The sequence below is a fragment of the Camelus bactrianus genome, chromosome 6 (assembly GCF_048773025.1).
Source record: "Camelus bactrianus isolate YW-2024 breed Bactrian camel chromosome 6, ASM4877302v1, whole genome shotgun sequence".
NCBI classification, from domain to species: domain Eukaryota; kingdom Metazoa; phylum Chordata; class Mammalia; order Artiodactyla; family Camelidae; genus Camelus; species Camelus bactrianus.
Genome location: NC_133544.1, coordinates 68,123,536 through 68,148,972, shown reverse-complemented (window position 1 = coordinate 68,148,972; position 25,437 = coordinate 68,123,536). Strand labels below are relative to the sequence as shown.

The following is a 25,437-nucleotide window of genomic DNA, read 5'->3' as shown; positions in this document are numbered from 1 at the left end:
TTATTCTGTTTTCTAGGTAAGTGGCTTTTGCTTTCGTCACCTAGCTACAAAAAGCTGTGTAAAATAGATGGAAGTAGAATTTTTCTGGTTGAAGTGAACATGGAAGACTAAAGTCCCTCCCCTTCATAGAAACAGAGTTTAAAAAGCACTTGATACTGTACCATAAATGTGTATGTATGTGTACACATGTACATACACACACACACACACACACACACACACTCATACCCTCCTTTTTTGTGCAAAGGCTTTGTTCTACTTTGGTTTGAATTCAGAGCACTTAATTCTTTACCTGGCACATAAAAGATGCTCAATTAATGTGTGCTGAATACAAAAACTTTTTAACATCACCTTTTTTATTGACATGTAAGATTTGAGATGCCTTATGTATTAAAGTATACAATTTAATGTGGTGATGTAATATGACAGTAATTGTTTCTCTGTGAACCATTTAAAAACAAGAACACCTCCAGAGTAATTCATTAGTTTATTCTTTAAAGTCAAATTGTAACTACTACTAATAATGGGAAATAAATTAAAAAAAAATCAGAGCCTGTCTTCAAAACAATTAAAAGCTCTTGTATTCCACAGTAATGGATTTAGCTAAAGATTCAGACATTTCAAATAACCTAATGATAAAAATAATCTTTCACAAAGAACTACTGAATTGAATTTTTCTCAACATTCTGTAAAGCTTTGTTTTTCCTGTAAAGTTCTTATTTGTGCTTCATATTGGTTTGAGTTTAATATAATAAACTACATATTATTTTTATTATACCACTTGGCTTAAAATTGAAAACTGCAAAAGCATCTTTTTTAATCATTTAAAAGAACGAACCAATATTTTGAAAATGAACAAGCTCTTAATAAACCAAGTATAGTAGTTCTTTTTATAATAATGGCCAGTTGCAGTAGGAAACATGTTTAAAATTAAATTCTGGCTTATAAGACTGACAAGATGCTGTCTACCAAAAAAAAAAAAAATGAATAAGGTATTTTTTCTTTGCAGTGAAAGTACCAAATTAAGAATCCGTTTAATTAAAATAATGATAAATGTAGATTACATTACTGAAGACAGTGAAATACAGCTGCTGTGTCTAGTGAGAGCCTGCATAATTTACCCAGACTGTACAAAGAAGCAATGGAGCAGCCACTGCAGACTGTTAGAGGAAATGTCCTGTTTATTCTACATACATTTCTTTTTTTAATTAAAATGTCAATGATAATTTTATAGCAGCCGTCTGAAAAAAATCCTTCTTTAAATTTCTTCAAGGTGGTAGAACGTGAGACGGGATCATTACTACTACTGAATGAAACAGATTAAACCTGAGGAAAAAACAGCATTTTATTATTTTTTTAATTAATTCTGTTTTCTTTATCATAAGTTGATATTGAAGTATGTGATAAAATACGTATTTTTTTCTTTACGTGAGCCTTGCACGAGAGAAACATGGCAAAATCTTTGAATATACATTTTATTTAAAAATCTTTTGGAGCCACAAGCAAGATTTGGGTAGAGCCATAAGTAGTATTGCTTACAAGTAAAGATATAGGTATGTATACTGTGGGATTCTCAAGGTGGGTCTATCAGGTTTAGCTGGATGGTATTTCCTTCCCAACTCCATCCCTGCATTGTGACAGAGATAATATATTGCATGTCAGTGTCTGGAGACCAAAAAGAGGTTGAGAGCCCCTTTAACACTGCATATTTTTGTATTTACTTTAATGATATGACCAATGATATCTTAATAATTACTATATTTCAGAAAACCAGGTTTGTGTGTAACAGGAAATGTTGGGGCTTTTTTGTTTGTGTCCAAAGGATAAGTGGGGATTCTGGAGTCAGACTTACCTGTGTTCAAGGCTCTTCCATATGCTAGCTGTATGACCTTGGTTTAGTTAATGTCTCTACACTTTGGCTTTCACATTTCATAGTACCTGCATCACAGGATTATTATGAGCATTTAATGGGACAGTAAAATAGAACATAGAGGAAACTTCAATAGATGTTAATAATTTTATTTTTATTATTAGTCACTAGGTATAATGTTCCTGTGTTTCTTTTGCATTGGAGCAATAGAGCATTACTCATACTTAAGATCATTTTTATCTGATGTGGTTTGTCTGTTGATCTGGTTCTTAGAGAAGTTAATCATGCTCTTCTGTGTCTTCAGTTATACTGTGGTAGAAATTTTCCTGCTCTTTATTTTGTCTTTGTCTTTCCTCTTAGTCCTTCAGATATCTGTTGCTTTGGCATTGGTGAATATGATGTCAAAGCTTATGCCTTTCAATATGTCTGTTTTTGACTTTAGCTTGATACCACTGGGATTAATTGAACATTTTTCAGGGTTCAGTTCTTCTAAAGAGTCTTTCAGATACCTACCTACTAAAAACTTCTTAACTGGGAAAGCTTTGCAGACAGAAGATGGACGCATCACTAGAATTTGAAAAGTTTATGTAAGAAAACATTATGAGGAGGAACTTTTTCATATGATTTTGTTCTATACGCTTTTTTTCTTTGGGCTTCAGTAAAATGATAAATGCAAGAGGTGCAAAGAGGAGAAGTCGCATACTAACATACATTTATTTTTTCTCTTTTCTTTCTTCAGGCTCTTTTCTAGTTGCTAGAGATATAAATGGTTAAGGCCCAGTGCCTGTCTCAAGGACTAAGCACTTTGAGTTTTAAGGGAGAGAGTGACTGTTAGGTATTTATCAAAATTATTATTTGTGATGAATTCTTTGTTCTTGTAAAAATGTGCCATATTCCTTGTAGCATACCTCTTTGTTTCATGAGTTGGCATTCATCCTTCCTTGTCTTGCCATTGTCACTGAGTTTCTCCTAAGAATCTGATAGTCTTCAAGGTTCAGTATTGCTCTATCTGGGCCTGTTTGTGAATTATACGTAGCATTCTCGATTTAGCTTATAATTCTGATTAATACCTTGAAATAATTTAGTAGTTTATTTTTAACCAACTTAGTCTTAGAGTCTGTAGGTTTCTTCCCTGTCTTGGTCCTCCCCAAAGCAAATAATTATGTATTAACATAGTTTATCAATGCCTCCACCAAAGTACTAGTGTTTGTTAAAGTGAAGTATGATTTAGTACTAGAATTAAGTCATACTTCCAATTCAGTGTGTCCTGAGGTCATTAATTGGACACATTTTGCTGTTTTAAATTAGTTGCTTTGGAAAGCCAGAAACCACCTCTACTCACTATTTATGGAACCATCATCATATTAATTTCAAATATTCTGTAGGGCTATCATAGACTAGATTCTGTCAAAGACTAGGTAATACAAACTTTAATTTTAGGTTAATGTCTAGGGACATGGTTTTCAGATGGAGTTCTTGGGCGTTTATACTTATGTAGAAATTCTATCTTCTGCTTTGAGTAGCTTGTTTTCTCCTTCATGTGATTGTGCATATATAGTTTCTTCTCAGACTGTTACTTGTGTATATTTTAGACAAAACAATGATACATAATAGGTAAAGCTAATTTAGTTTGTGAAGATTTCACATGATTATAAGATGCCAAACTTATGTTGATGCTTTCTGCTTTATGGTTAATTGATAATTACTGATTCCCTACTGTATATAAAATCAGTGCATTCACTGAATTCCCTATTTTATATAATGGATTTAGTATGACTACTCTTTATTCCATTTTTTTATTGGAATCAATTGATCAACCAAGCAGTCTAAAATGAAAAAGATTTTGAAGTATTTACAGCCAAAAAAGTTAAGAGAAAGCATAAGTTATAACTTATTGTTACTAATTAACATAGTAGTTAAAATATTGTTTCATAAAAGACATAGCTTGTGGATTGTACATGTTTCAGTATACAGTTTTTATTATCTGCACAGTTTAAAGTTGTGTTTTAACTTTCAAAAGAAATGAAAAAAGCAGCCTTTGTAGCTCAACTTTCTAAAAAACAAAATGAGGTTCTAGAAATTTGTTTTGTTATGATTTGATAATAACTAGTTTCTTTCCTTGCATTCAACCTGGCTTGGAATAAGCATTCTAAAACTAAGCATTGTTATAATTTATTTTCTTAACTTATTTACTGCAACTGTTTGACACTTTTGTGCAGTAAAAATCACATTGGCCTTGATGATACCTCCTTTGCTTTCTTTGTCCGGTAATGAGATTCTGATAGACCCAACTTTTCTGTATTCTTTTATTTTTTATTGTTTTTATGCTTAACTATCTGTTTCATCTGTCTTTTACCTCTCAGGTAGTGGGAAGAAAGAGCTTCTTTCTTCTGAGACGAGGTTCTTCTTACTGCTCTTGTAGACAATACATAATTTTTTTATTCAGTGGAATAGCTTCATTGTAAACTTTCAGTGTCCTCACCTTTGTTCTTCAAACCTTGTTTTTTATCTAAATTATTACTTAATTTTCTTTGATACTTAAAACATTTGGTTTTTAAATTGAGGAACATACATAAAAGTATAAAAAAGATCTTACTTAAAATTCAACTATTTAGAGTTATTTTGACATATTTTCCCCACATGTATGTTTAACAGACATGCATAGATATACACACACATATAATTATTTATGTATATAACTTTATACACTGCTTTTTTTTAACTTAAAGTATCAGGAGCATTTTTCATGTCAGTAAAACCTCTTCATGAACATACCCTAATGTCTACTTAATATTCCATCATGTGGCTGTATAATAATTTCCTTAATGATTCCCTAATTTTGTAAATTAGGTTGAATCTAATTTTTACTATAAATAATAGCATTTTGATGTGGGTACATCAATTATTGTCTGCCTTAAAAAACTTGATTCCTTAGGATAGGTTTTCAGACATAGAATTAATGGTTCAAACTATATGATTATTTCTAAAGCCATTGATATATATTGCCTAGTTGATTTCTGTAAATAATATACCTGTTTATGCATGCATTATTTATATTTGGAAATTCAAAGTCTTTGTTTAATAAGTATATGAAACCTCAACTTGGAATCCTATTTTTACAGTTCCTGGCATTTGGTGAATACAAGCTGGGAGTAGCATTCTGCCCATCTTTGACTGTATTTTCTTCTTGGAACCAAACCAAAGAGATTGTGTTAGGCCAACTCAGTCATGAAATGCAAGACAGGGTGATTTTTTTCCCCCTATTATTGTGGGAAGTCAGTGTCCAGTGATTTAATGGGGTTACATTCAATAAATGATCAGCTGCAAAGTGAGCTGAATTTTAGTATCCTGTATACTAATAATGTGCCATGTGGTTAATACAGATATAGATATAGACACATATATATTCTTTTTTTAAATAGGTATGCTATGTAGCATTAATTACAATTCATTTTTTCCAGTAAGTTTTGTTTTCTGACTAGCCACTGTGTTCTGGATATCAGCTGATTTATTTTCTATCAGTATCATCAAGTTTGGCAATGTTTAGAAATTATTTCTAATTTTCTCTCATTAAGTAAATCATGGTAAAATGTTAGGTTAATCATAGTAGATTGATCATTTTGGATATATGTATAATATTTTAATATAATATCAAATGTAATATTTTAGGTAAACTTCATTCTCTAAAAATTATTATTTCATGTTTAAACCATTACTTTATGCCCACTAAATCAGTATCTGTTTCTCTTTTTTTTAAAACCTGTGTTATTAATGTTGACTAGTTTTATTATATCATTAATAACAATCAAAACTATAGTGCTACTATTTTGAATTATTGATTTTAGTATAATAATAATAACAATAACAATAGTACATTCATTTGTAAGAACAAAACTAATGGTGCTTATTTTATGGTAACTATTTCTAAATGATTATTTAGATTTTGGAAAAAGAATATTAGATCACTTTTTTTTTTTTTTTTTTTTTTTTTTGGTGAAGGTACCAGGGATTGAACCCAGGACCTCCTGTTTGCTAAGCAGGTGCTCTACCACTAAGATATACCCACCCCCCCCATCACCTTTTTAATATTATAACTACCTTGTGCTATTGGTCTCTTTACTTTCTCAGAACAAAATCTTTCCATGTTTACCTGTATTGTTTAATACAATTAGGGAATACTGCTTCTGTGACATAGTTTGTTTTTTAATGCTTATTTTTTGGTAGTTTCTTGTTACTGAGATAAAAACTGTCCCTACCACACTTCTTGGGCACATATAAGAGGGAAAATGAGAGAGTGCAGTTGAGAAGGCTGCATTGCTGCTCTTCTCCAAGCTGCTGGGTTCTCACTTTGTTTCTTCTACCTTTCAGCCCTAAAGACATCTACATAAACACACTATGTACACTTTATGGTTCCATTCTCTTCCTATTCTTTTTCCTCTCATTCTCACTCTACTTTTCCTTTTTCACTTCCTTTTTCACCTCTCACATGTGTTTGTGCATACACACATACAAGTGAATTTTTAAGTGTTAAAAACAAAGATCTAATTTAATTACTTACGTTTTGCTTATATTTTCTCCCTTTTTTCTATTTCACTGTTTAAATTTTGGTTATCTGTAATATTTATGTGTTTTTATGAGTATAAGCTGTTTTGTTCTTCACTTTTTTTTTTTGTCTCTCAATAGAATAAATGGTGGAACTAGAAAAATTTAAACCAGAGCTTCACAAACTGCAGATGAATTATCTGCGCATTTTATTAAAAATTCGCGTTCTGATTCAGTTGGTCTGGGTAGAGCCTGAGATTTTTCTAACAAGTGCCGGGTGATGCCATTGCTGCTGGTCTGAGGCTACACTTCGAATAGTGAGGTTTAATCTGCTTCTCTGCTGAGAGTATCATTTACTTCGAACAGGAATATTTGAGTTTAAAAGTCAAATTTCTTTATACGTTAGCTGTGAGTCTAATATCTGCAAGGATAGGAGGGTACATTTTCTTTTAAAACAAATTTACCATCTATAGTTGTCCTCTAAATTAGGCAATTGTAAAGCACAGTGATTTAAAAGATCCATGAGTCTTGAATCTTCTGTGATGGTTCCATATACAGCTTCTCTAATTTAGTTTGCTACTTAGTGTAGACTGATGATGACATGTATCAAGGTTTATTTTGGTGATTAGATTTTATGGTGTAGCATCTTCTACTGATAGAAAGTTTTTGTGCTGGGAGTGAGAGTGAGGGGTGGGGAATTGGAAGCACGAGGCTATAGTGTAAATGAGAATTAGGTTACTGCAGAGAAGTGTTTTTATTCTTTTTCATCCCTACGGTTATCACCAGGCGAATCATGGACAACTGGGTTGAAATGAATTACCTGTTGAAAGTGAGGAAACCACCCAAAACATATGCAAGAGTTGTTGTTTTCATTAGTCTTTGGAATAAGATGTCTTTTATGTCTTCTAAATAAAGGTATCCACATAGTTTCCTGTACAGAAGTTTCCTGTACAAAAGCCAACAGATTCTAGCAATAAGAAAATATCAGAACCTGCAGCAGAGTGATTACATGATGGGCTGATTTTAGGAAGGAGATGATATGGCCAAGTTTTGCAGATTGGCCCATTATTTGCAGTCCAGTAGTCCAATGTGACTACCACTGAAACACCTGCATCTTTGAGGCTGGTAATTGTAGAGTATCTTGGTTTACAGCATTGTTGAGGGAAATGATCAAATTACCTAATGTGGTTGGTTCCTGAGGTGGCAAAGCCATGTACTCTATTATAAACTCAAAGGAAGAAAGCTGAGAAGCCTTTCCCTTGCCAATAAACGTTGTGCTTGAAATTAATTGTATTTTAATTTATAACAAAAAAATTCATTCAGTGTGGATTTTGATTTTTCAACCCTTTTCAAACACTATTTTAGAAGTAGGTACAACATTTAAGTTATATTTCTAATTTTATTTGTCTATGTACTTTCAATGAATATAGATTGCCCTTTCTTTAGTCAGCCTACATTTAAAAAGCTTATGTTTTGCCATAATACAGTAGAATTATTTGTGGTAATGTTACAAGTCTCTAAACTGCATGAGCATTATCCTGCTGTTTTATTGTTTTATAATGTAAAAGTAAATGCAAGCATTAAGAATTGTGCCGTGCTGTCAGGCTCCTTCAGGATTTAAGAAAATTGCCCCAACTATTGAAAAACTGAAAATAATCTTTCAGGTCGCAAAGAGCAGTTGTTATAATATTGCCTAGCATTTTGCTTTCTTTTTACTCTAACCATAGTGGTGATTTGAGTCAATGCTGGAGAAACTCAGATTTTATTTGATTTCAACAAACTGCTATTGCCTTGTAAGAATTACATATAAAACAGCATGGTTAAAAATAGGAAGAAAATAGAGGACTCATTCTTAACTCCGCATAAACCTAAACCATAAATCTGTTTCTTGTAATAGTAAAAATTTTGCAGCTCAACTTCTTGATCCAATTTGTGAATTTGATATAATAGCCACAAATAGTATGTGTTAATCACAAAACTGTGAAATTATGTTGCACTGCAAGCTCTTCAAAAAATGAAACAAACATACGAACAAAATCTTAAAGCTATACTGTACAGAAAAGTTCTCATGAATCATTTTGGTTTTTTAGAATGTAAAGAAGGAGGTATTCCTTACGGTTTTAGCCTTTTGTCCTATCTGTTTTAAAATATTTCCATTTAAATGCAGATTTTGATTTTCCAACTGGGACTAGGTAGAAGCCATTCTATTACACTACTAAAAGAATAATCCACTTTAACACAACATTTCTCCCTAAAGGGATGGTCTTTTCTAGTCATAAGGTATTATTTTTCTCAGAATGATATTAACATTCATGATGTAGCGATTTTATCTTGATTTGAAAGATGTTTTGTTCTGGCAGTAAAAGGGATTAGGAGAATGTCCTTTGTATCCTGTTGCTAAAAAAATAGCCTTACCTTGCTCAAGATTAGGTACTAGTAATTTTCAAAGTGTTTTGGGGTGGATGTATGATTTATATTTTTATAACATAAAATCTGTAAGCCTAGTGAAATGGAAATTACTAGATTCATTTAATCAAATTCTTAAACATTGGGTTGTACATATATCTATATATTTAATAGATCAAGTAGCATGTTTGAAAATTTCTGAATATGTTATAACATTTTTTTTTGCTTTCATTTTCTTTATGCTTTGTGAAAAAGCCTTTTGGGGTAAATAAGAAAAGCATTAGAGCAACGAGTTACTGCCTTCAGTGCCATAAATGTGTTGATTTTGCCTCACCTAAATTTATTAAAATTTAAAAAAAAAGAGGGATTACATTAATTAAATGGAATGTCTCAGACAGAGGAAGAAAGGCTCTGAAGGCCTCTCTGCTATTTGTTGGGTAAAGTCTTGGCGTGCAGAATGTAGCTATCCAAGGCGTAAAGCACGTTGGGACCCTGTGTGGGATGCCAGCGCCGTGCCCCTAGGCGCGCTGTCATTCAGCCGGCAGATTAATTAACCAGAGACTGCAGAGCCTCATGCTTTCAGTCAGCCCATTCTTGAGGCAGAAAATACAAGGTTTTTAAAGCCTTGAACATTCAAAAAAGTTCTTATTTTCTTAACAAAATCAGAGTGTGTAGTGACACTTTTTCTGGGAATAATTTTAATTACACATATATAAACATATATATAACATGTATGTGTATATATACATATATAATTTTTTTTCTTTGTACCAATGAGTGATTTTAATGAATTAAAAAATTTTAAATCCAACCAGAGTATGACAAGTATAGTCCCCAAAGAGAGGATTTTTCTAGTGTCACTGTGCATCTTAAAAACTTCCTAATTAATGATTTACTAAATCACATTGGGTAGTGAGCGCTCTTAATTATGGTTAAGACTTATGGAGTTTCAACAGAGTCAACCTAAAAAAATACATTTATGTATGTGATCACAAATTATGTACATTCACGTTTTAATGAAGATTACTTTTTATCTTCAGCAAGGACATTTCCATTCTTACATGCACAGAAAATATTTTGAGATGAATCAAGATTTTTACACTATAGTGTTTTGTTTAAGCAGCACAGTTTTTAAAATAAATTTTACCATCTTACCCATGTATCTTTAGAAATGAGTCCATTAAACTGGAAATGAGTACTTTAAATTTGCCTTTTTTTCTCTTTTTAATTTAGCTTGTTTTATAATTATGTTAAGCATTATTAATAGCTTATGGATAAAATATTAATAACTCATTATTTTCTGAATATAGAGGAAGATCTATATTGATAAGATAATGTTATATTTGTACCTTAAAATTAGGAAAGAACAAGGAGATAGCTAAATACAAAGAAGGCATGTTTTCATTTTTAATTTTTACCAGTGTACAATGCAACTCCCTCTCCCACCCTGCAACCTTTTTTCCCTGACACTGTCAATTTTTTAGCGTTCTCAGTGGAATTTATTTTGTTGTAGTAAATAAAAGACAAGTCATTATTAAACAGATTTTGCTGTTAATTCAATGTATGATTACCCTTTGCCATAGGTACTTTTAAGGGCTTTTATCCAAAATAAAATTCATTAAAAATGCAATTAAAAAAATCTATTGTTAATGACTGCTTGAGTGACTGGCTCATAATTGGCTCATTACAATAAAAAAGCAACTGTTTAAAAATCTTGACAATGAGATACAGTACAGAGTGAACACTTCATTGTAAGGCCCTATGTGATTCCAGGATCCTGAAGGTGAAGCAGAGAAGCATGCAAATCGGAAACTCCAGCAGAACTTTCTCTTTTACACCAGTACAGTGAGTTCAGGTCATGACCTAGCATGGGCTGTCAATGTAGGCGCCCGTCTTATTTACAGTGTCCTACACTGAAGAGTAAACTTAGGTAATATATTCCACTTACAAGCTAGCACTCAGACTCCTCTTTGTTTCCCTTCCCCAGAAATCTTTTCAGTTGACTTAGATTACCAAGTTGTAATCAGGAAATCTTTAGTTCTGTTGGGGCTAAACTAACAAAGACAATATTGTCATACAAGCCATCATTATTACCTGCCTTTTGTTAATGCAGGAGAGCTTGTAAATAGCTTTTTTAAAGCTCCAGAATTTTTGTTTAAGCATTCCTAGAGATTTGTTTTTGTTTTAGTATTTTGGTGATTTAATATTTACATTAGAGTATTCTTAATTAATTAATTTTAATTTATTTTATTTTTAGGCCAAAAATTGTAAAGTAAGACAAAAATATAAACTCGGTGATGCAGGAAGAAAAGTAAACTGTACATGATGAGGTTTTCCTTAACAAATCAAAGTTTTATTTCTCTTTTTGTGGCTTGCGCTTGTCAAACTATGGTTTTACTAATGAACTTGTGATGTCAGACATCAGCTGTTCTCTGTAGAGTATAAAATTGAAAAACACTGACAAGTATAAATAAGAATGATCATTAAATCTCTCCTTTGAGTTCCACCTATAAGGCAAAAATCCTGAGTTCCAACAGTAGTTTAAAGGGCTTTTTTAATGAGCCCTATATTTCCAAAATGCTTTTCCTGTTAGAGGCTAGAAAAACAGTAGAAGTTTTAAAGACTGCCGACTCCTGCTTTTGTTTAGTCTACAACAGCAATATTAATGTTGCTTTTGTGTTCTGGTGAGTGACTTAGGTATAATTTTTCATTATATGTATTAAAAGTTGAATTATTTTGAACTCTGAACTTTAGACCAGCCCATGTGTGAACCTTAGTGTATAAGCAAGTCAGTAGCTTCAAGATCAGAATCACTCTAGGCCACTCATATTATTAAATGCCATCAAAGAATGTTGATATTAGAATTTAATATAAATTAGGAAAAAATTCTCAGTGAGATACTCCACAGTTTTTAAAGAAATAAGACACATTTACTTGACTTCATTGTAGCTAAAGTAACTAAACTGCTCTGAGCATTTCATCATTGCTCTGTTTGTGCTACTTTGCATTCCTCTCATCACCTTATTTTGTAACCTCTGCTTTTTTTTTTCTCAGTAGAATTAAGAGGAAATGCCTGCAGAGACCACCATTTAAAACATAGTGGAAATCACATTGCTTTCTTGTTGAGTTTTCTATAAAGATCTGCTTAAAGCAATTTCCCTCCTCTCTTAGAAGCAAAACTGTGATGAGTTTCCCCCACTTAAGGCTGAGTGAGGCAGCTTCAATCCACCTCACACTTACATTCAGTCAGGAATGTAAGCTGATGCCTTTGTGATTTATAAATGTAATTTAATAAACCATCTAGTAAATGCCATGGTGTGTCACACCAGTGCCTAAATATTTTATACAAGTAGGAATTAGAGTAGCAGGAAAAACTATTGAGACTAAAACTTCAGTGTTTGTTTGGTGTGGATATTTTGTAATATTTATGATCTGATGGCTATTCATGATCAAGTTTTGTGGCTTGAAGACAGACCTAACATTTCTGACTTCTTTTTGTTTCCTTGTATTTTATTATTTACTTAAAGATTGCTTGTGTGAATGGTAGAGTTCTTTGTTCACTGGCACTTCAAGAGTCTATACTTGTGTTAATATTTAACAAAACTATTCTCTGCATATTTAACAAAACTATTCTCTGCAATGTTTTTAGGCATTTTATAGGCAAATGATTAATTAGGATTATAATGTCTCCTATGATGCATTCATTTATCTTCCCCATGTCCAGAGCACATTGATTTTGAATAGTGAGGAAGAGCTACATCTATTCATTCATCAAATGTGTTCTGAATGACTGCTCTGTTCTGGGTACTGGATACAAATATCAATAAGAGAATGTCCCAGCTCACTAAGAGCTCATAGTCTATATTACTAATGACTGGACAGTATTATCCTGTGATGATAAGAGTTGTTTTTAAAAAAAAATGTTTTAGGAATATAGAAGTAGGAGAGAGAGAGATTAGCTCCACCTGGAGAAGGCACAGGATGGGCAGTTGGGGAAATACAGATGAGTAATGATTCATCAAGAGAGGATGAAAAAATCACTTCCCAAACTGAGAGACCATTCCATGTGCAGCGTAGGATGTGACAAAGAATGGCACATACTACTAAGAGTTTGTTGATTAGAGGATATGTATAAGTTACCACAGGAGTTGAAGTGAGAAGGTAATACTGGAGCAGGTTGTGAAGAGTCTTTTGTGCCTTGCTGAAGAGTTTGGAGACCCTATTCTGTAGGTAATGGCCAGTCATTGGAGGTTTCTAAGTTAAAAAGCAAAATAGATAGATTTTTATTTTGTAGCAGTGTAGGGGAAGCATAGAGAGAGAAGAGATGGAGGCCAGGTCTTTCCAATATATATTGAGATCAAAGTATCTCAAAATAGGAGATAGTGAAACTAACTCTGGAAAAATCAAGACTGGATAAATTGATGGTAGTGATTATTAGTGTATAATTAATAATCAAAGTCTTGAGAGTAAACATGCTTACCTAGGGGATGAAGTATTGCATAGTGGGAAAGAACTTTGGCTCTGGTACCTAGTTGCCCAGCCACCACCTACTGGCTATGTGACTTTGGGCAAGCCACCTTACCTCTTTGTGCCTCAGTTTACTTTTCCATTAAAATAAAGATAAAAACTGCCTACCTTCAATGCAACATTGTTAATCAACTATACCTCAATTAAAAAAATTTTAAATGCCTACCGTATAGAATTATGGTAAGGATCTAATGAGTTAATGTAGTGTTATATATTATTATTATTGTTTATTATTAAAACTATTATTTAGCGTTGAGAGTAGGTTTTTTTGTTTTGTTTTTTCCCATGAAGTGTTTTTGATAAGGAGGAAGAAAGAAATGGTAATCAGTAGAAAGAGAGTTTTGTAAGATGAGAGCAATTGGGATGTGTTTATAAGTTAAGAAAAAACAGTCAGTAGAGAAGTTATTGAAGGTCAAGTGACTGAGTCATCCAGAAAGATAGCAAGGTAATGGTGTGAAGAGCACAGGTTGGCAGGGTAGCTCTGGGCAGAATACAGGTATGTTGAGAAAGGAATGGAATGATAAAGGATTACTTGTTCTTTGCAATTTTTCTCTGTGATCTTGGAGGCAAGACCATTTACCTCAAGTGGGTGGAGAGGATGAAGGTAATTAAGGGATTTGAGGAGAATTTTAAATATTTGGAATGATCCCTGAGAAGAAAGGAAAAGGGGACCGAGGCTTACCACACTGCCCAGAGCCCATGTGTGGTTGGAAATCAGAAATTTGAAAAGGAGACAGTTTTTAAAATTTAACTTTAGTTAAATTGAAAAGAAGTAGGAATTTTGGATGGGTAAGATCACTTTTTAGCAGGCAGGTTATTTATTTGTATCAAAGGTAAGTAATAAATATATTTTATTATGGGACAAATAAATAAAGCATTCCAGAAACCATAGCAGACAACAATTGCTAGGTAAAATTTCTATGAAAATAACCATCCACACTTCAGAGGGGAGAATACAATATTAGTATGAATTTAAATAAATACAACTGCTCAAAGACTGTATTTTCTGGGCAACAGACAACAGATGATGTAGTCACTTTATGATTCTCACTTAACTATGTCAGTGGTGAAAGAACAACATGCCAGAAAACAACTCATAAACTTAATCAAATAGTCCTCCCACTGTAGTGTTAATAATGATGCTAAGTTGAAATAGGCACCCAGACTGCCTACTTAAATGAATTAAAAAACAAAATGAGATGTCCACAAATAAGTTAAATAAATGCCTGCATAACAACATAGTGTTGCAATTTTTCTATATTATGTATAACTTGCTTCAAAAGTTATTCCAATCAGCTTTTTTATTTTTCAAATATTCCTTATTAAATGCTTACCTTATATTTAATTTATAAAAGTTTTCCCATTTTTAATAATAGAGGATAATCTTTAAAATGTTATCACATTGTTTCTATTAATTTATATTTCAAAGGATGAATCTGTATCCCAGTGTTAACTACTTACTGTTCTTTAACTGTTGAGTAATGTATGGCTTATAGTTTGGGTTCACCTATAGAAAACAAACAAATTGAATGGGCAGTTATTTGTCAATAGGGGATCAGTGGTTGGAAATAGTAATGTAGAGACATTCTAGTGGTATTTTGTTTGTTTCCTCTCACTGGTGGCTATTTAATGCAAATTTTTCCTTTTCTTTTTTAACTTTCAAATGAGGAAAATTTCAAACATGTCTAAAGTAGAGAGAATAGCATTGTGTATCCTCACATATGTGTCTCCCAAATTCAATAATTTTCGACTCGTGGAATGCTTCATTTAAAATATACCAATTCCTGTGATGTCTTGGTGCCAATGTAGTTAGCTACATCTTAATTATAAATACAGAAAACTCCAGAGTAGCATTTAAAATTGTCAGTTTGCATACAAAGACTTTGAAGGAGTATGTTTTCCCCCCATTCTCTAAATGAGTATTTTAAAGCCATTGTTTTTATTGCTTTCTAGTTAGGAAAATTAAAGCATAATTCTAGGTTATTTATCAAAATGAGAGATTAAAGTTAACAATATTTGCCATATATGCCACGTAGGTGATAAGGATTGAACTGACCTTCAGAATGTTCCATGATAAACTTAAATTGGATGAGTTAAGGTCTGGCTTAAGAATGTCTTTGACCCATAGAATAGTTATTTTTACTTTGATTAGGAAATCTCAGAACTGTTTTAAAATATAGCCACCCTTAAAAGTATATGAACAAATTAAAATTAGAATGGCCTCCTACTTTTTCTCCAGAAGATAAATGTAATAACTTGAGTTTCTGAAGTTTCTTAATGAAAGAACAAAAATATGATCAGAGTTTTATTTTAAGGTTAACATTTCTGGAACATATTTATTCTATTAAAAAAAACACACACACACAAAGAAACAAATAGACTGACTTTCTAGTACTCAAATCAACTCAATGGTTCCAAAATTTTTTTCTTTGTGTATAACAGAGACTAAGCCTTTGTTTTCAGAAAGTTGAAGAAAAGTTGTAATGTGCAACTAATTTTTCTATGTCTTCTTTTATGTGAAACATGGTGAAGATTTCTAGGAAAAGTTACTTGTTAGAAATTGACCCATGTTAGCACTTTAGAGGACTAATTGAGTTTTTGACTAAGCTAAATACTCATGTTAACAGGAAAGCTGCTCTGGCATTCATGAGAGTCAGTCTGCTCAAAAGTAGCAAAATAAGATAAGAGGTAACCTTGTCCATATTAGGGAACCCCAGTTATTAAATGAATAAATACCAGTGAACAAAGCAGTAGGAGTTTAGTCTTCTTGTGAACATGTAGTAAAATAACCAACACTGCTTGTGAAATAATAGGTTGAATTATTGTTTAAATCATGACAGGGATCCCCAAATCAATACAGACTTGCTCATAAAATAGCCCTAGCACTCTCATTCTCCTTGATCACTGGATTGCATTGCCAGCAGATGCAGTTCTGAGAAAAGATAGTAAGTATCAAATTAAATTGACTTGGATCATATTGAGTTCCTTGTTAGTATGCTGAGAACATTTATAAGGTGGAGAGTATAGCCATCAATGATCTGTTCATTGACTAACAATATGATTCGACTTATGGAAAGTATAAGGTTCAGGACTAAGAGTAGGAGGCTTCTGATCAAGGGAGAGCCCATCACTGTCTTCCTAGGGTAGGATCCATCAGCATGTTATAGAGTGATTATGATACTGATTATGTCGTGGTGTGCACTGATAGATCCATTATCCTGGAAAATAGAGGATTTATCTTAAAGGATAGGACCAAAATGTATGTCATATTCATGATAGGGGTGAAAAATATGACAGCTTCCTAAAAATCATTACTTTTACCTCTTATCAACTTCTTGACTTCTTTGCACTGTGGAAGAATACAGAATACAGTCTGTGACCTTGTTGATACTCAGAAGACTGAATGTTCCCTTTAGCAAGCTTGTTGTTATGGGTATATTATTGGCAGGAACTTTGTTCTTGCTTCTATTAGCGCTACTGCAGCTATTGGCAAGGTACTTCCTGAGTTAAATGGGAAGCTCACAAGCATGACACTTCTGCACCTGTACCCACCAGGCAAACTTGCCAAATACAGTGGATAGAAAGTGATGGAGCAAGCATCTGCTACACCCATGAACCTGTGATTTCCCTTTGCTGCTGTGACTAGTTATTCCCTTTAATACTTAACAAGTTCACTTATTGGCACAGTGATTTTGGCTAGGATAATCATGCTGTTGACATTAGGACCCTGGGGCCTCTATCCCTATAGCAAGAGCCAAAAGACCATCTCTCTTAACTCTTCTCTCTTTATCTTCTCTTTCCTCCTAAAACACAGGGTGGAAAAATTCTTATTTCACATCTAAACCTTTTCTTAGATTTCCATAGGCTTAGGAGAGGAGACAGAGATATTTGTATATTCTGGGCCATTAGTAAAATTTGTACCAGGCCCAAATTTGGTGGGTTGTAACAGAGGAATTATAGACATCAGCCTAAAATGTATTTGTAACCGAAAAGGTGAGTTAAGTCTCATAATCATCAGAAAAGAACTTGGGGTGGGGAGAGGAAGGGAAGGGAGGGAGGGAAGGAGGGTTGGAGAGAAAGGAAGAGGGGAGTAAAGGAGGGGGGATCCTGCCTTGGTATAAGTTCTGAAAGTTCTGCCCTTAGACTGTTTCATTTGGTTCTGGTCATAGCATCTCAAGAGAAAATATGTCAAGAGCAAAGGGAATTGGAAAGGAGTATGAGAAGGATGAACAAGGCCATTCTGTATTTAATATGCTAGAACTGGCAGGAGACAGATTTAGGAAAATGGAAAAGAATAGAGTGGCTTTCTCAGGGAGAAACTACTGGAACTTGCTACTCTAAGAATTACAACATTGTGGGAATGATTAAATAAATTATCCCATTTAATGGGATATTTTGTGCAGGATATTTAATGGAATCCCATTTAATATCCCAACGGGATATCCCATTAAATATCCCAATGGGATTTTTAAGTGCCAACGCCTCTTTATTAACACATAAAATGAATATGATGTAACAAGATAGAAGATTACACATATACTTTGACAGCATCTTTGTAAAAACAACTATATGAGTTGAGACTAATAGGGAATATAACAAAAATGGAATAATTTCAACTGCATTAGTCGGAGTGGTAAATTATAATGCTAGACTTGGCATTGTCAAAAAAAAGTTACAACATACTAGAAAATGTCTGTTGTTTGGAATTATATAGGAATCATTAAGGATCAGATTGTATTTACTCCCACAGTAGGATGGCCATTCCTGTCAACAATGAAACATGTAATTGCCACTCGTGACCATTTCTTAACTGTACTTCCTGGGAAGTGGGGAAATGTGGAAAGGGGTAAGGGAAATGAGTAGAAAATTTCTGAATAACCATAATGTTATGCTCTGATAACCACATGACAACCTGTGTAAAACTCTGTTTCTTATGGTAGGCAAGGAATAAAAGGACCTCTGATTTTCCCCTAAAAGGTGATTTTATTTTAAAATCTGAAAGTGGGGAGGAAGGAGTAAATGAGGGCTAGGGAAGAGAGAAACTAGTACTCACATAAGCTCGTGACTTTGCTGTTAAAAATGAGGGACCTGAGCATGAAAGGGTTTTTTCTTATTGTTGTTTTTTGTATTGTAAACATTTTATTATTCTGGATCTATTTAGGACAAGCCTCTCTGTGAGCTTATAAACATCTAAGAGAGCATGGTTAGAAATACATTTGAGATAGTAGTAAGGGCATGGGTTTTTTAACTTCTAAACTAAGGGACATCTCTAAACTTAACAGAGAGAAGGTACTAACTATTAAACTATGATCTTGCATGGTTCTGGGCTTAATAGTTTTGTGTCTGCTCAACGTATAGCAAGTGAAGAGGATGGTTTGCAGAGTGAACTAATGTTGCATAGGCTTCTTTTTAGTTCTGAAAGAAGAATAAAGCTCTGTACCAGTCAACAATAATAGGCCATTTTAACAGATGGCAGTCTTTTGATCTGTCATCCATTCTGGTGATATTTAGTGTTTCTAAACTGTCATACTCCTATCATTTTTACACTATTGGGTAATGTTTGTAGAATAGTAATTGTTCTTAAATACCTGTTACTTTCAGTAAATGGCTTTGGAATGACATTGGATAATGTTAACTAAGTAAGTTTGAATAGATCCATTTGGTGTCTTGGTTTTATTACTTTTAACTGTGATTTTGATTCATCTTTTTCTCCCAATTATATTGAGAATTGATTAAAATTTTGTTATATTGGCAGGGTTGGTATTCCTTTTCTCCTCCTTTCCACCCCAAAATATAGAGACTGATTAAAAAAGAGGTCTTTTGAGGGTTTTGGTTTGTTTTGGTTTTGATTTTGTTTTTGCTATCAATAGTTAACCATGTTATGGAGCTCTGCTTTCTCAACTTCTGACTATGGATACGGTTACAGAAAACTTGGGGGCACCCTCCCTAGGGCAAGGGAACGTGCGCTATGGAAAAGGAACACATTTTAGAGAATAGAGTTGATTCCAGCTCTACCAGAAAACTTTGTATCTGGGTGTCAATGACGGTTTCCGAAAAGTGTAAATATTTGTAATGTTACTCTTGAACAACAGAAAAAAATATAGATTGCTGTGTAGGGGAAAGCTAATATCTGTTTGTTGATTCCATAATATTTTATTGTTTGATTTCATCAAACTTCTTTTCATTCATCTATTTAACAAGTAATCATTGAGTACTTGTTGTGTGACAGGCACTATGAGCACTGTTAGGAGTATAATGGTGAGCATCTGCTTCTAGTCTAGTAATTAATGTCTATGTTAATTAGTAATTCACTACATAATTAGTTATTAGTATCTGCAGACATTAATCAGATAAACCATCTAAAACATAAAATTGCAGATATGACCAGTGCTACAAAGGAGACGTGCAAAAGGCCATGAGAAGGAATTTAAACTGGTCAAAGATTAGGAAAGGCTTTCTTGAAGTGCGGTTGAAATGTAAGAAGTTTCTCTGATTGGACATTATCTGATTAAGTGCTGAGAAGGAAGAGTGTTTCCGTCCCACAGTTGGATGTGAGCAAAGTCTCCTAGCAGGCAGGAGAGCAGCCTGGTGAATAGTATTAGGCTGAGAGAAAGCTGATTCAGCTGCAGTGCCCAAAGTGAAAGTTGAGAGTGGAATGTGAAAAGGCTGGAGAAGTAGGTAGATTTGGGTTATTTTATTCAGAAGTATTCATCAAGCTGTCGACTTTTGATACATTTTCTGTATGTGCGTTTTACTTCAGTTAAAAAATTTGCTTAAAATTTGTTTGGGTTCACTTCAGTGAATATTTTAAAGCTCCAAAATTTTATACAAAAGAGCACTTAAGTAATTCTCTTATATCCGTTCCCCATTACTACTGTCCCTTCACTAAAGGCAGCCACTATCCTGGCTGTCATCACCATGAGTTTTTTTGTCTATTGTTAAACATCAAATAATTGGAATCATAATATTTATGAGTTTATGTCTGGCTTCTTTTGATCCATTTTGTGTCTGTGGGATACTTTGTTGCACAGAGCAGTAACTTGTGCACTTTTATTGCAGCATAGTACCTCAATGTATAAATATACCATATTTTGTTTATTCATTCTACTATGGATGATCATTTGTGCTGTTTCCAGTTTGAGGCTGTTAGAGAAAGTGCTGCTATGAATATTTTGTATATATCTTTTAGTGTGCTTGTGGACCCATTTTTGTCAGAAATGTGTATAGGAGTCACATTGCTAGGTTATAGGGGATGCATGTGATCAGCTTTGGTAGATACTCCATATAGTTTTCCAAAATGGTTGTACCAATTTATGTTCCCATACATCCATTTGTCCCAATATTATATACTGAAAAGACCTCACTATACCGCATTGTTATCTTTGACATAAATCAAGTAATTGTCAATCAAGTGGATCTGTTTCTGAATTTTCTGTTTTCTTCTGTTGGCTCATTTGTTTCTTCTTATGCCATTAGAGCACTTTTTAAATTATTGTAGCTTTATACTAAGTGTACTATCTGGCAGTATAATTTCTCCAACTTTGTTCTTTTTTAAGAGTGCTATGGCTGTTTTCAGCTGTTTTAGAATTAGGTTGCCAGTTTCTACAAAAATAATCTGTTGGAACTTTTATTGGAATTATACTGAATCTCTAAATTAATTTGAAGAGCTCTGGCATCATTACAACATTGAGTCTTTAATCCGTGAATTTATTTGGGTCTTCTTTACTTCCTCTCAATGTTTTGAAGTTATCTGTGTAGAAGTCATTCACATTTTTTTTTAGATTTATGTCTGAGTGTTTTGACGCTAGTGCTAATGTGTATCTGTTTGTTAGGACTGCCATAGCAAAGTACCAAAGAGTGAATGGCTTAAACTGCAGAAATTTATTCCCTCACAGTTCTGGAGGCTAAAAGTCTAAGATCAAGGTGCCAATAGGGTTGGTTTCATTCTGAGGCCTCTTTCATTGGTTTATAAATGACCTTCATCTCTGTATGTATTCATATGGTCTTTCCTCTGTGTCTTTTAGTGTATCTGTGACTCTTCTTACAAAGACACACTCATATTGGAGTAGGACCCACCCATAAGACCTCATTTTACCATAATTACTTCTTTAAAGACCCCATCTCCAAATCACATTCTGATGTACTGGGGTTTGGGACTTCAACATATGAATTCTGTGGGGACACAATTCAGTCCATAACACAATGGTATCAAATTATTTGTTGCTGACATATAAAAATTTTTTATTTTTAAAATTGACTTTGTATATGATGATCTTGCTAAATTCACTTACTAATCTAATAGCGTTTCTGATAACTGTTTTGGATTTGTACATAATCACATCACTTTGAATAATGGCAGTTTTATTCCTGATCTCAGAGTGAAAGCCTTTAGTGTACCCTATGTAGGGCTTCTTATAGACACTTTTAATCAAATTATGGTAGCTTTCTAGGTATTGCTTAGTTATTTTTTTTTTAACTACAAACTGACTTTGAAGTTCTTAGACTACATAAATGATAACTACTGCTATAATGGAGAAAATTTGGTAGAATTTATTGATGGATAATTTTGATATGGAGAATGGGAAAAGGTGGAAAGAGAACTTTCTTGTTTGAAGTGTGAAGTTTCATTGAAAAAGTTAAGAATTCAGCCATCTAATATTTCTAAAGATTCAAGTATTTATAATCATCAACACTTGAGTATTTTTAAATGATTTTAATTTAATTTAATTTTTTCAGTTTTTGCCAACTAATGTTGTTATCCAGTTTATTTTCAGTTAATGCTGGAAATAACTACTCTGGTTTCTTTGCTTTGGTATTTTGGAGTTTGGTGCTCCAAAATAATGAGTATGTGTAAAAGGTTAAACTGTGCATTGTACATATTGCTATCATTTGAATATATCTGGAAATCATTAAAAAGTATGTCATTCAGAAATAGATGGATGACAAGGAGTAGTCATAATGGTAGTCCTAATAATAATGGTAATAGTAATAATAACTAAAGATAATAATTTTTGAGCCATTAAAAATTGCCTGCTTTGAGTAGACACTGTTCTAAGTGATTTATATGTATTAATATAGTCTTTATAATAACTCTCATACTACTTTATCTTTCCTTTTCACAGATAGGGAGACTGAGGCACAGAAAGATAAGTAACATTCACCAGGCCACACAGCTAATAAATGATGGAATTGTAATTTGAACCCAGGCAGTTAGCTCTAGAAGGCTATGTTAGGTTATGCTGGGATAGAAATCTTAAATTTTAAAGTAGAATCTTAAAATAGATGGATAATAGTACATTTTAATCTCAGACTCAAAAAATACAGCAGAAGCAATAAAAATGTTATTAAAATACTCCTACCTGAAATGTAGAGTTCTTTACATTATGACTTCATTATTTGCCCCTGGACATGTACTTGGGGTACATAGTTCTCCCTCCTTTTCTTCTTAGGCTGTTTGTCTAAACCTCACCCTAATACTCCACTTCCTACACCAAACTACTTCATATATTTTATTTAGAATGCAGATGAGAGAATGTTGGTAGACCAGCATAAATCCACTACTCTTGAATAAAGAGCTTAAAAGTTATTGGCCTTCCTGAGGTAGGAAATAGAACCATTTTTTAAAAAATGTTACAGATAGTACTAAAAATCAGATAAAAGTAGTTCACACATTTGGATTTATACTTGTAAAGCTCTGTCTTGTGTCTAGTAAACCAGAAGAGTGAAATTCATTATTCACTTCTTTCTATACCTTTGTTTGCTCTGATGTTTCAGTGTAGCGGTTACAAGCCCAGACTCTGGAGCCAACCTGCACTAGTAGTTGTATGTTCTTGAACAAATTACTTAATCCCACTGTGCTTCAGTTTTCTTACTAGTAAAATCAAAAATAAATGAAGATTAAATGAGATAATACATGTAAAACCATTAGCAGAGAGCATGCACCTATTTAACACCTCAGTGATTTTAATAGTACTCTCAAACTTGAAATTTCATTCAGTGGAGACCAGTGGAAATGATCCTTAGTGAGAGGAAAATGTTTCTGAATTTTAGGAAATCTTATTCCTATAGATTATTATCACTGGTAAAAAGGGAGGGGAATTTTATGGATTACCTTCTAGGACCCATTTGATGTATAATTTTCATTTGTTACCTGGCAAATATTCTCATATCAGAGTGAAAAACTTGAATAACATAATAGTTGAATTAATTATCTTCTTTCATTGGCCTCATATTTGATGTTGACCATAGCAGTTCGATGATTAATTGAAAATGCCACTGAGAAGGTGATTATAGGAAGAACTTGAAATAACTTGGTTTATGATATTAATTTCAGTAATAGTTTATTTTGTAGAAAAATTTTCTTTATCTATAAATCCAGTCTTTTTACTTTTGACCAAGCCAGGTGTTCAGCAAACCTTATGGCGTTCTTGTTTACTCTGTGCCAGGCACTGTATGTCAATATCCATTAATTTTTTTCTTCCCTAATGTTGGATAGCCTTTTATCTGTCTTCATTCTTCCATTCTTTAAAAAAGTTATATATATATTTAAAGATATATATATGTATCTTTAAATTCCCAAAGCAAGCTGAGATGGCATAGTGTGTTTAAGCAATGTGGATTTCGTCAGACATCACATTCTTCCAGATATATTTTTCCAAATGGAAAGATGGCTCAACATTTTCTATTATTATTTTAGATGAAATGTTCTGCAATATGTTGTTGACATTGTACTGAAGTAAATACTGTATGCTCAAGTCTCTCAGGGACCCTCATGAAAATGAGATGCATGTCCCAGGAGGCTATCTTAGAAAAGAAAAATTCTAAATAAAATAGCATGAATGAAGAGGCACACAAGAATTTATTACAAGAAAATATTCTTTTGTATAGTCCTGGACCTAAAGAAAATGAAACGTTGACACAACAGATTACTGCCATTATATGACTCTTTGTGGTCACATACAAATAGTAATTTATAATTTTTTTTCCTTTTCTGGCCAAATAAACTGAAGGTATTTTGTTTTATAGTGATGGAACATAGTTCATTAGCTATATTCCAGATTCATTTGATCTACTACAAATCTCTCTTTATGACTGACAATTCAGGCTGTCTTCTTTTTTTTTTTTTTTTTTTTTGTGGATGTGTTTTTCTTAAAGGACTAAGCAGGAGCCACAAAAACCTCAGACTTTACTTAGTGAAGTGCAAATTAACCCAAGAATTGAGGTGCAGTTGAAAAAGGGCCCGTGATCCTAGAGTAGATTTAATCCCAGTATGGAGATAAATGCTCAATCTTCTTTTAGCCTTGGATTTTAAGTTTGGGTGCTCCTTCAGTATTGCTTCAGGGCTGTGCATTTTCAGTAGTTTTGTCTAATTGTTTTTCAAAAATAGTTTGTTGCTTTTTGCTACTTTTAAAAGTAATCATTATTAGGTTTTTAATTCAAGAAAATATTTTAAAATATCTTGTAATCTCATAACCCAGATAACATTCGTTGACATTCTTAAAAAAAGTATATTATTAAACAAGTAGAATTGCACATGAAGGTATAGAAATTGTTTTCCATCCCCCCAAAGCAAAACATTTAATAGTTTTTACATGTTACACCAATAAAGTGGTTTTTATATTTAATATTTTATTATGTTGACAAAAAAGATCTTATTCTATGTACACTGTAATAGAAACAGGAGAAAGATATAGGCCCTTTCCTGTAAAAGTGAAATGTTTATTTAGTGAATAAGTTTTGTTTGTAATTCTAGTTAATATTTATTAGCATGCATCATATTCCTTTTATGTAATATATTAGTTGGGTCTCTGGTTACAGATGACAGAAACCAAATGAATCTAGTTTTAGCTAGAAAAAAATGTTTTCAGGACAAAATGGAACCTCATGAAACTACAACAAGGGATTGGAGCACTTTCAAAACTCGTATCTCTCATTTCTGCTGCTTGTTGTACATCCATTCTATTTTCTCTGAATAGACTGGTTTTCTCAGATCTCCAGATAATGTGGTAGAAAACATAGTGCTCATAGTTACCAAGGTTATAAGTTTTTTTAAGAGTCCTTCTTAGCCTGAGATTGAAATCTGTTAGTTTCCA

General features: G+C 33.0%; 1 protein-coding gene across 3 annotated transcripts in view; it reads left to right on the top strand.

The window, feature by feature from the left end:
* The window catches only part of DPH6 (diphthamine biosynthesis 6), a 174,218-nt gene that overhangs the window by 35,964 nt on the left and 112,817 nt on the right, over positions 1 to 25,437 (top strand). The gene's annotated exons all lie outside the window — the stretch shown is intronic.